This window comes from Eschrichtius robustus, chromosome 3 (assembly GCF_028021215.1).
Source record: "Eschrichtius robustus isolate mEscRob2 chromosome 3, mEscRob2.pri, whole genome shotgun sequence".
In the NCBI taxonomy this organism is placed as follows: domain Eukaryota; kingdom Metazoa; phylum Chordata; class Mammalia; order Artiodactyla; family Eschrichtiidae; genus Eschrichtius; species Eschrichtius robustus.
In genome coordinates this window covers 17,203,597-17,213,892 of record NC_090826.1, presented here as the reverse complement: position 1 = coordinate 17,213,892, position 10,296 = coordinate 17,203,597, and the positions used below count along the sequence as shown (strand labels likewise).

Genomic DNA, 10,296 nt, shown 5'->3' with positions numbered 1-10,296 from the left:
CTCCTGGCTCGGAAGGCCTCTGTGGCCCCCAGAGGACCTCAGGATCCCCTGGAATTGGGGAGGCCGGAGAGAGACATTCCTGATCTTATGGGATACAGCCTGGCTTTCTGGGAAGATGGAAGAATAGCACATTCCTCCTGAAATAATTGTCCTGGAGCTATTTCCAGAGGCTCTTAATGCCCAGGCCAGAAATGGCCAGTGATCTCGGTGCCTGGGTACCTTCAGGACAAACGGCACGGAGGTCCAGCCCTCTCGCTGGCCGCCTGCCTGCCTGCCCGTCCCCCGGCCCAGAACAGAAGCAGGCCTGGCTGAGGCCCCACAAGGGAACGGTTGCCACTGCTTCCCTGGCCCACTGAGTTTCCCTACACCCCTCTCCCTTCTTCTCCGGGGTCCGTCTGAGCCCTCCTCTTGGCTCCCTGTTTCAGCAGCTATAACCATCCCACCCCAGGGCAAAAGGCCCTTCACGGCTCGGGAATGTCCCGTGGAGGCTTCTGTGTGTATGTGCTTTGTGATCTTGCAGCTGATCATTAGGAAACATCAGATAAACCCAAATTGGAGAACATTCTCCAAAACAATTTGCCTGTGCTCTTCAAAGCTATCAATGTCATAAGAGACAAAGACTGAGGAACTTCCAGGTTGAAGGAGACCAAAGAGACCTGAAAACTAAAGGCAAACCTGATTGTGAATTGGCTCCTGGATTGGAGATACAGCTGCAATGTAGAACATCGGAGGGAATAATCGGTAAATTGTGGATTGTGTATTAGCTAACAGTGCTATATCAGTGTTAACTATCCTGTATTTGATAACTGGATATGTAAGAAAATGTCCTTGTTCTCCCAGCTTGTAGAAGATACGCGCTGAAGTATTCAAGAGTAAAGGCTGCCGTTGTCTGCAACTTACTCTCAAAATAATAATAATGTGTGTGTGTGGTGATAAATGTGGCAAAATATTAATAATTAGTAGATTCGAATGAAGAGTATATGGGAGTTCATTATCTTGTAAGTTTTCAGTAAGTTTGAAAAATTTTCAAAATAGAAAGTAAAAGTGTATTTTCAATACTTACGGGAAGGAAATGATGGAGGGCAAATACCATGAAGTCTCAAAGGGGGATCTTGTTCATTCATTCAACAGATATGTCCAAGATGCTCCTTATGGCCCAGGACCCAGTGGCGTGGGGGGCACAGGAGTTCTGAAAGGAATCCTCAGGCTCTAGCCCACCACCCAGTAGGGACCCAACACGGTGTTGCTGACTGCATGAGGACCAGGCAAGAAGGGAGGAAACACAGTGCTGTTATGTTATGGGTCACTCAAAGGGACAGCACTTTAGGGAAACTTGATAAATGTTTGCTGACCCAACGAGAAAAGAAAATTGATGCTGACCACAGCCAACGAGAGTTATATCAGGTCCGGCATGGAACTTCCTGACTCTCAGCATAATTAGACACCAGAAAAACAACAGGGAACACTGGAAAAAGTCCACCCTAGCCTCACTTTAAAAATAGGGCACATCTGTCGTGGAGAGCTTAACGCGGTACTTGCGCTGAGGCAGGGGCCTGACCAGGATGACCCCTGGAGGCCTCTCCCAGCTCCAGGATTCCATGATTGTATGACAAGGCCAGCAGCCTGGAGTAGCGGCCTGAGGGTGTTCCCCAGTGGAGAGCAAGAGGAGGGCTTAGTCGTCTACCTCCTGAAGGTAGAGTGAGAGTGGGAGAGGGCCCTTAGGGCAGGTGGGACCAGGCAACCAGGAAGGGAAGGAAAGGGGGGCCTTGGGGACCAGCCTTCAGCCACCTCCCATATTTCTGGAAGAGGAAATGGGGGGCGGGGTGGACCGGGGATGGAAGAGGCGAGAGTCTGGACATTCCACGCGATTCAAACCCAATGGACAAGGGCAGCTGAAGGGCCATGGGCTGGGAGAGGGGCAGGCAGCTGTTTTCCGGGTGGGACAGGCTCAAATACTGCTCCGTTCTCACTAGGCAGAAGTGGAAAATTAGCATCAAGCTGGCAGTAGTGGGGGAGAGAAATCAGAACCTTCCTCTGGTAAGGGGGACTACTGGGGACCTGAGGGATAATGGGAATGGGGGTGGGGCTCCACTGCCCAGGCAGGCCCAGGGACAGGAGGCGGGGTTAAATGGACTGGAGCCTGGGCAGGCCCTCGTCCCTGTGAGGTGCCCACTTTTAGACCAGGAGGAGTAGGAATCCCAAAGCCCACTTCTCTTGTCGGGTGGATGAGGAGCTCCCTACTGTCAGAGAGGATGAAGACCAAATGTCCTGGAAGGTTCCGTCTCACAAGCCCAGCCCCATTAGTAGACTTACAACACCACCTTGCCCCCGCTCCCTCAACTTGGGGTTCATAGAGCCAAGATCATCTCAGTTACAGGGTTAACAAGCACCCCTCTCCCTGCTTTTCCCCATCAGTGCCCCCATCCAGGCAGACAGGACAACAGGTGTGGCGAGAATTCTTCCTCAGTAGACTGGGGGGGGCAAAGTCACCCCGACAATGTGGCATTGTCCCTTAAGGGTCATCAGACACGCTCAAGATAGTACCTTGGCCCCCACCACTTACAAGCTGTGTTATCTGAGGCAAGTCACGTCATCTCTCTGAGCCTCAGTTTCCCCACCTGTCAAATAGGAATAGAATAGTAACCACCTCCTAGATTTGTAGTGAGACTTACAACGTAAAGCACAAGCAAAGGGCTGGGCAAAGAGAGAGGGCATGCATTGCATCGCTTCCAAGACATATTTTTTAGTATGAGGGTGCATTGAGTAGTGGATGGTTAGCTATTTGATATTACCTCCAAAGAATGTGTGTCTCAGTACCTGGAATTTCACCATTAGAGATTCAGTCCTTTGCCTTTGTGGTCTCCTAGTGTCCCAGCTTAAAAGGTAAATGGGAATTTCAGAATGTGGGCTAGAGTTAAAGGAAAACAGAGACTGCCCCACTTTTTCTAGGGGTCCTCTGGCCTCAGTTGTTCTCAGGGTCTTGCCTTCTTCCCCATCTCTTGTCCTCTGTGCTTTCTGAAGAATACGGTGGCCGCTTTCCAGCTTGAAAATCCCTGGGCCTGGGAGGAGGATGGGAAGAGGAACACCCGGCGAGAAAGCCCAGGGGGAGGTGGCAGGGAGCCAAGGAGAGGCGACCCAGCTCTCTCCTCACCAGGCCGGGGGGACCAGGTTCCAGGTGAATTCTCAGCAGTTCCGCACCACGAAGCTTTGTCTGCCCGACTGGGACGATGCCTGGATGCCAAGCGAGCCGTTCTAACACCTGCAGCCGCTTGAACCATCCCAACAGTGTGTCCTTTCTGGCCCAGGCTGGGACTCCAGGCTGGTGCCACGGCCCCAGTGTGACCGGGGCTAACAACCTCAAGTGTTCTCGTACCTGAGTGGCTCAGAGGCAAGCAGCAGCCCTTCAGAGCAGTCCGACAACCCCGGATCCCCCAGACTTCCAGTGAGGAGAATCTGCATGGGCCGGCCCTACAGCTCCAGGTATGTGGAGACAAGCCACTTGGTGAAGTGCCCCAAGGTGGCCAGAAAGCCCGCTTGTCGTGGCAGTCCCCACTGCCTGCTCTGTACAGATCGTCCCTCGGGTCCCTCTGGCCCCACCTCCCTGGACCAACTCATCAGAGGCATCAACTACCTTGACAGATCCACCAGCGCCTTCTACACCAACCGCCCTAATCATCCCTGAGCCTGCCGAGGCTTGCAGCCAGCTACCTGGAACGCGCCGCCAACTCCATCCACCTGGACCACCTGGACCACTCCTTCCCCCGCAGGTACTCCGACCCCAGCACCAGACTGGCCGCCTCTGACAACTCCTGCGCCAGCATCTGCATGGCGCCGTCCTCCAGGGCTGCCCATGCTTTGCAGTACGTGGATGACTCCACCAACCCGAGCTGCCCTCACGGGCCTCCTAGCCGGAACCTCACTCCCATGCTGCTGCAGAAGCCGGGGATAAAGTTGCCTGAGCTCCCTCTGTTCGGCAACGGGATCTTTTCCTTAGGTCATCTGCCCAAGTTCTGGGAAGCAATCCTCTCAGGTTGGAGAGCCCCCGAGCCCATCTCTAAGCCCTGTAGCTGGTGGTGACATCAACACCAACCGTGAAGTGGGCACACGTCCATCAGGCTGCAGTTGTGGAAAATAAATTGTTTGTGGCAAAATGTACCTTCCAAGCCTCCATTGGGGGTGGTGGTGGGGACAGCCATTTAGATGGGGGGTTAGACACTTGAGGACCTACAGGGCTGGGCAGGTAAAAGTGAATGGGTGAAGGGGGCTGGGTGGTAGTAGGGAGTGGTGGAGACTGTGGCTGAGTGGAGAGGGGATACCTCGTCTAAACCCAGCTCTCAAATGGGCGGTTGCCTTTTCTAGAGAAGCCAGGAATCTGATTTTCTATGTGTTAGCAACGAATTTAAAAATATCATGGTGTTTGAGGGCTGAACAAAAGTACTTGCAAGCTGAACGTGAGGCCCACAGATCTGAGTTTGGAATCTCTGATTTACACCTTGAATGAATCACTGGGGAGCTTCTCAGCCTCCCTTAGCCTCTGCTGAGGCTGTTCATTCTCAATCCCTATTCATATTCTTCTTTTTTTTTTAGAGCATAGATTTTATTTAATTAATTAATTTATTTATTTTTGGCTGCATTGGGTCTTTGTTGCTGTGCTTGGGTTTTCTCTAGTTGCGGCGAGCAGGAGCTACTCTTCGTTGCGTTACACGGGCTTCTCATTGCGGTGGCTTCTCTTGTTGTGGAGCATGGACTCTAGGTGCACGGTCTTCAGTAGTTGTGGCACGCGGGCTCAGTAGTTGTGGCGCACGGGCTTAGTTGCTCCGCGGCATGTGGCATCTTCCCGGACCAGGGCTTGAACCCGTGTCCCCTGCATTGGCAGGTGGATTCTTAACCACTGCGCCACCAGGGAAGTCCAATATTCTTCTTTTTTTCAAGAATTGTTATTGATTTTAGCAGAGCCCCATGTAAGAAGAAAGGTAGAAGTAATAATGATGAGGATGACAGTGATGATAGGAAACCCTCATAGAACACTTAATATGTGGCAAGTACTGTGCTAAGTACTTTATATATATTTGTTCTTTTAAAGATGTGGTTTTAATGACCAGGGCCCAGGGTGGATGTAGAGCAAACCCTGATGGCTAGTGTGACATGCGTTGAAACAGGCAGCCAGGGATGGTTAGAAGTTGGGGGACAGCCTTTCCTGGGAAATCTCTGAAGAGAGTGGTCTGTCCAGGCCAGGTGAGAGCTGGAAGGGTCAGAATGAGGTGGGAATATCTGGGAAATTGTTCCCTGGGCCACCGAGGGCTCCAAACCTTCAGAGACTCAACTGATCTGGGTGCTGAAGAATCAGGCCCCACAAGACGCCCAGTTGTTCACCATCATTCTGCCTAACGGACTCTGGAGACCAGATTCCAGATGAGTTTTGCCACCAGCCTGCCCTGAGACCTTGGGGACATCACTTCCCCTCTCCAGGCCTCTGTTTCCCCTTCTGTAACATGAGTGGGGTCCTTTTTTTTTTTTTTTTTTTTTAAGTTTTTTTTTTTTAATTAATTAATTTATTTGTTTATTTTTGGCTGTGTTGGGTCTTCGTTTCTGTGCGAGGGCTTTCTCTAGTTGCGGCGAGCGGGGACCACTCTTCATCGCAGTGCGCGGGCCTCTCACTGTCGCGGCCGCTCTTGTTGCGGAGCACAGGCTCCAGACGCGCAGGCTCAGTAGTTGTGGCTCACGGGCCCAGTTGTGCCGCGGCATGTGGGATCTTCCCAGACCAGGGCTCGAACCCGTGTCCTCTGCATTGGCAGGCAGATTCTCAACCACTGCGCCACCAGGGAAGCCCGAGTGGGGTCCTTTTGATGGTCTCTAAAGGCCCTCGGACTAGAATATTTCTGAGTCTCTCCTCCGAGTCCAAAGCCAGGCCTGGAGCTTCCTGAGCTGAGAACTGAGAGTGCCTCCACCCAAGAATTCAGGCTTCCGGAGTCCTGAGCCATCTTTCCAGGCTGCCCAGGGGCCATTTCAGGCCTCAGGGCCCATTTCTCTGTGGTTCTGAATTTCGGGCCCAGTCTCTTCTTGCTGGATGGAGTTTTCCTCTCCCCTTGGAAATATGAGGGCCAATAGCAACTCAGAATGTGGAATGGGGCTGACCTTGAAATAACACAGAACCTGGAGGTCTACAAATTTCCATGGCTTTTGGAGGTCGCCTGCCGTGGCCTAGTCCTGTGACCAGGAAGAGAAGGCAGCAAGCCTGCAATATCCATGAGATTGACACGGTGGTCCCAAGGCAGGAGGAAGGAAGGAGGCACCGAACCCCTAGCCCATTGAATTCACCTCCACTTTTTTTCCATCTCTGAGGACTGGGGAGATCCTCCCTGGGTCCAAAGCTTAGCAGTGCAGCACACTCTTTATTCTGTCTCTTGCACCCCTTCCCTCCCCAGGGAGAAGACTTTGGCCTTTGTCTGGTGGGTGCTCAGGCCCCTAGTGACCCATTGCCCAGGCGAACATTCACAGGAATACAGCTCGTTGGGGTCCATTTTGGCCCAGCTCAAGGGATAGTTCAAGAGTGTCCTGTTTCCTAAACCCTCTCTCTGGCCACTCAAGGCATCCCCTTCTTGCTCTAGGCCCATATTTGCATTTGAGTCAAACTTGACTCTCCTGGAGATGCCTACTTTCAAAACAGTCCAATTTCTCCTAATCAGAGAATCAGACCCTTGGCCAGGACACTGCTCTTGGGGTCTCCAGTATCTAGCCCAGTTCTGGCTCACAAGAGGAGCTCAGTTATTACACTGATGTTGACTACAAGCTCTCGTGCCCAATAGGTGCTCAGTAACCTTAGCTATTATTACCTTAAGAATAATCACAGGGTTTCCCTGGTGGTGCAGTGGTTAAGAATCCGCCTGCCAATTCAGAGGACACAGGTTCGAGCCCTGGTCTTGGAAGATCCCACATGCCGCGGAGCAACTAAGCCCGTGCACCACAACTACTGAGCCCATGTGCCACAACTACTGAAGCCCACGCGCCTAGAGCCCATGCTCTGAAATAAGAGAAGCCACCACAATGAGAAGCCCGCGCACTGCAACTAAGAGTAGCCTCCACTCGCCGCAACTAGACAAAAGCCCGCACGCAGCAACAAAGACCCAACACAGCCAAAAATAAATACATAAATTTATTTTTTAAAAAAAGTATCACAGTGTCTCACACACAATGAATATTCAATAACTAATAATATTAATCATGACAGCCAACATTTATTAAGCTCTTAAATATACTCCAGGCATTGTTTTAAGTGCTTTGTGTGTATTAACTCAATCATCTCATCAATCCTTTAAGAAAGGATTGTCCCTATTGTATAGATGAGGAAACTGAGGCACAGAGCGGTCAGGAACAAATGATTATGATGAAGATGGTTACAGTTACAGAGCACAGTGCTCTCCAAAAAAACGGTTTGAGGGAATTCCCTGGTGATCCAGTGGTTAGGACTCGTCACTCTTACCGCTGGGGCTCGGGTTTGATCCCTGGTCGGCGAACTAAGATCCCTCAAACCCCGCAGCATAGCCAAAAAAAAAAAAAAAAAAGAGGTTGACATTTTCAGTACAGAGTACTATGTGCAGAGCAGGCACTCAGTAATAATAATTATCTTCATGATTACAACATCTTGCACGTAGTAGGTGCTCAGTGAATGATAGATGTCAGTGCAGAGCTCTGTACATAGCGAGTGCTCAAGTTTGAAGATTGAGGATTAGATTGTACCCAAAAGGGACAGAATCCCTGCACTGCCCTAACTCTTACTCAGGGTAGAAACTCACTACCCATGATTCTCTCCCACCAGTCACTCAGCCCAAGTCCAGAGAAGGTTCTTAGTTAGAGAAGGCCCTCTGCTCTGTGTGGCCCTGCAGAGGTCACAGGAAGTCCCCCATGTCCACTGTTCAAGCCATGCATCTGCAGGGTCCATGTAAACAGGAAGCAGCACACCGGCTGCAGAACAATGCCAGAGGCTGCTGTGCTGTCCATCTTGTGTACAGAAGCAGCTTACGTGTCCCTGCAGCTGAGGGTGGCCGGGGAATGTCCGTCACACCTGCAGACGTATGTCACTGTTACTGAGCACCCACACTGTGTGTCAGGCATGCTGCCAAGGCCTGAAACATAGGCTCACAGCCCTCTGCTCCTTGCAAGGCTAGGTTTTAGTACCCATTTTACAGAGGGGGAAACTGAGGCAGCTGGTAAATAGCAGAGCTGGGATTCCACCCCAGGGCTTTGCCCCTCAACCAGTGCCCTTTCCATCCAAAGTGCAGTTTCTTTCTCAGTATTTATTGAACAGATTCCAAGAGAAAGAGGGATAAATCTTGGCCTCCAAAATATGCAGAAATTTAGACAAAGCAAGGATGGTATTTAACCCTGGAGGTTCGGGCTGCACCCAATACCAGTGTTCTGATCAGGGCAGCATTAACCTCAAATACGTTCTTCCCAGGAAATAATAAACAAAAGGAGAAATTCCCTCAAAGCCCACCTGTGTTCTCAATTACCCAATCCACTGGTCCCTGTGGCCTTTGGTAACACTGAGTATAGGTGCATGATATTAGAATTCTTTTTGTATATTTAAAACAATCTGGGGGACTTCCCTGGTGGCGCAGTGGTTAAGAATCTGCCTGCCAGTGCAGGGGACATGGGTTTGAGCCCTGGTCCGGGAAGATCCCACATGCCGCGGAGCAACTAAGCCCGTGCGCCACAACTACTGAGCCTGCGCTCTAGAGCCCAAGAGCCACAACTACTGAAGCCGCACGCCTAGAGTCCGTGCTCTGCAACAAGAGAAGCCACCGCAATGAGAAGTCCACGCACCGCAACAAAGAGTAACCCCTGCTTGTGGCAGCTAGAGAAGGCCCGCGCACAGCAACAAAGACCCAACACGGCCAAAAATAAATAAATAAACTTATTTAAAAAAACCAATCTGATATGGCCCTTTTCAAACAGTTAATCTGATATCATGATTCTAGGAAATAAATGCAGCTTTTTGTGTTACCAAGGTGGGTGTTGCAGAGACACACTCAGCCTATTCCTGACCTTCACCATACCCTAAACTTTCCTCATCTCTGAACCTAACCCCCAAAGCCTTAGCCCACCCCACCCCCATTCCTGAGGCCCACTTTATCTCTTCTGCCAGCACGTGACTGGTGCTGCTTGCTCTACAGAGGAAACAGAAAACTGGGGGCGTGTGACACCCTCCCCACTAGTTGCATCCACATGGCCCCCTTTTAAGCGGAAATCTCGAGAGAGGCAGAGCCTCAGATATGTGCTCTGCCCGAGTTGGTACCACCATTTTTGGCAAACTCTTTTAACAGCCTCCTGAGCCCCTCCCAACAGGGCAGGAATTTCTCATGAACAATTGAACAAAGCCGGGAACTCCAGGGAGAAGGCACAGGACATTCCAAAAGGATTTCTCTCAAGCTCCAAAAGACAACATGTGGGAACACTGCAGAAGGCTCATAGCCTAGCAAAGAAAAGCATGAAAGGGACGGAAAATCTGCCCAGTAGGAAGGGCAGTGCAGGCTGGAGGAAGGAACAAGAGGCTGGGGGTCAGGAGGTCTGAGTGGGAGGCCTGCCTCTGTCACTCGTGACCCTGCGGAAGCCACCCCACCTCTCTGGCCTCAGGTTTGTGGTCCTGAAAAACTGAGGGAACTATAAAAATAAACCCACAGATGCATACATATCCGCTCAGAGCAATGCTTTATGAATCACAGAGAACTGGAGGCAGCCCAAATACCCAACGACAGGATAGGGTTAATGAATAACGGTGTGGTGATGAGACCTGACACCACATAATTATTAGAAATATCGGGACTTCCCTGGTGGCACAGTGGATAAGACTCCACGCTCCCAATGCAGGGGGCCCGGGTTCGATCCTTGGTCAGGGAACTAGATCTCACATGCATGCCGCAACTAAGAGTTCTCACGCCATACCTGAGGAACCTGCCTGCCGCAACTAAGACCCAGCACAACCAAATAAATAAATAAATTAAAAAAAAAAAAAACGAAATATTACGTGCAAAGTCAACATGACTGCTATTCAGAGTCGCTGGCCCACAGATTGCTAACGATTACCAACTGCAATGAAGAGCTCGTACCAGAATGTAAATCCATGAGCTGCTTCCAAAACAGACCAAGTATTCCAAGAAAAAAATAGTGTCAGCTGAGCTAAACAGAGTGCTTACTGACACAGTTGATTTACGCTCTGAGCAAACTTCTTATCTCATCTTGGACTGGTAATACACAGTTGGGGGCTGGCACTGGTCCACAGAACCACTTTTAAGTAGC

The 10,296-nt window shown here is 50.7% G+C and overlaps 1 pseudogene; it reads left to right on the top strand.

The window, feature by feature from the left end:
• Positions 1 to 3,227: 3,227 nt before the first annotated feature.
• On the top strand, positions 3,228 to 4,077 carry LOC137760523 (uncharacterized; annotated as a pseudogene).
• Positions 4,078 to 10,296: the final 6,219 nt, after the last annotated feature.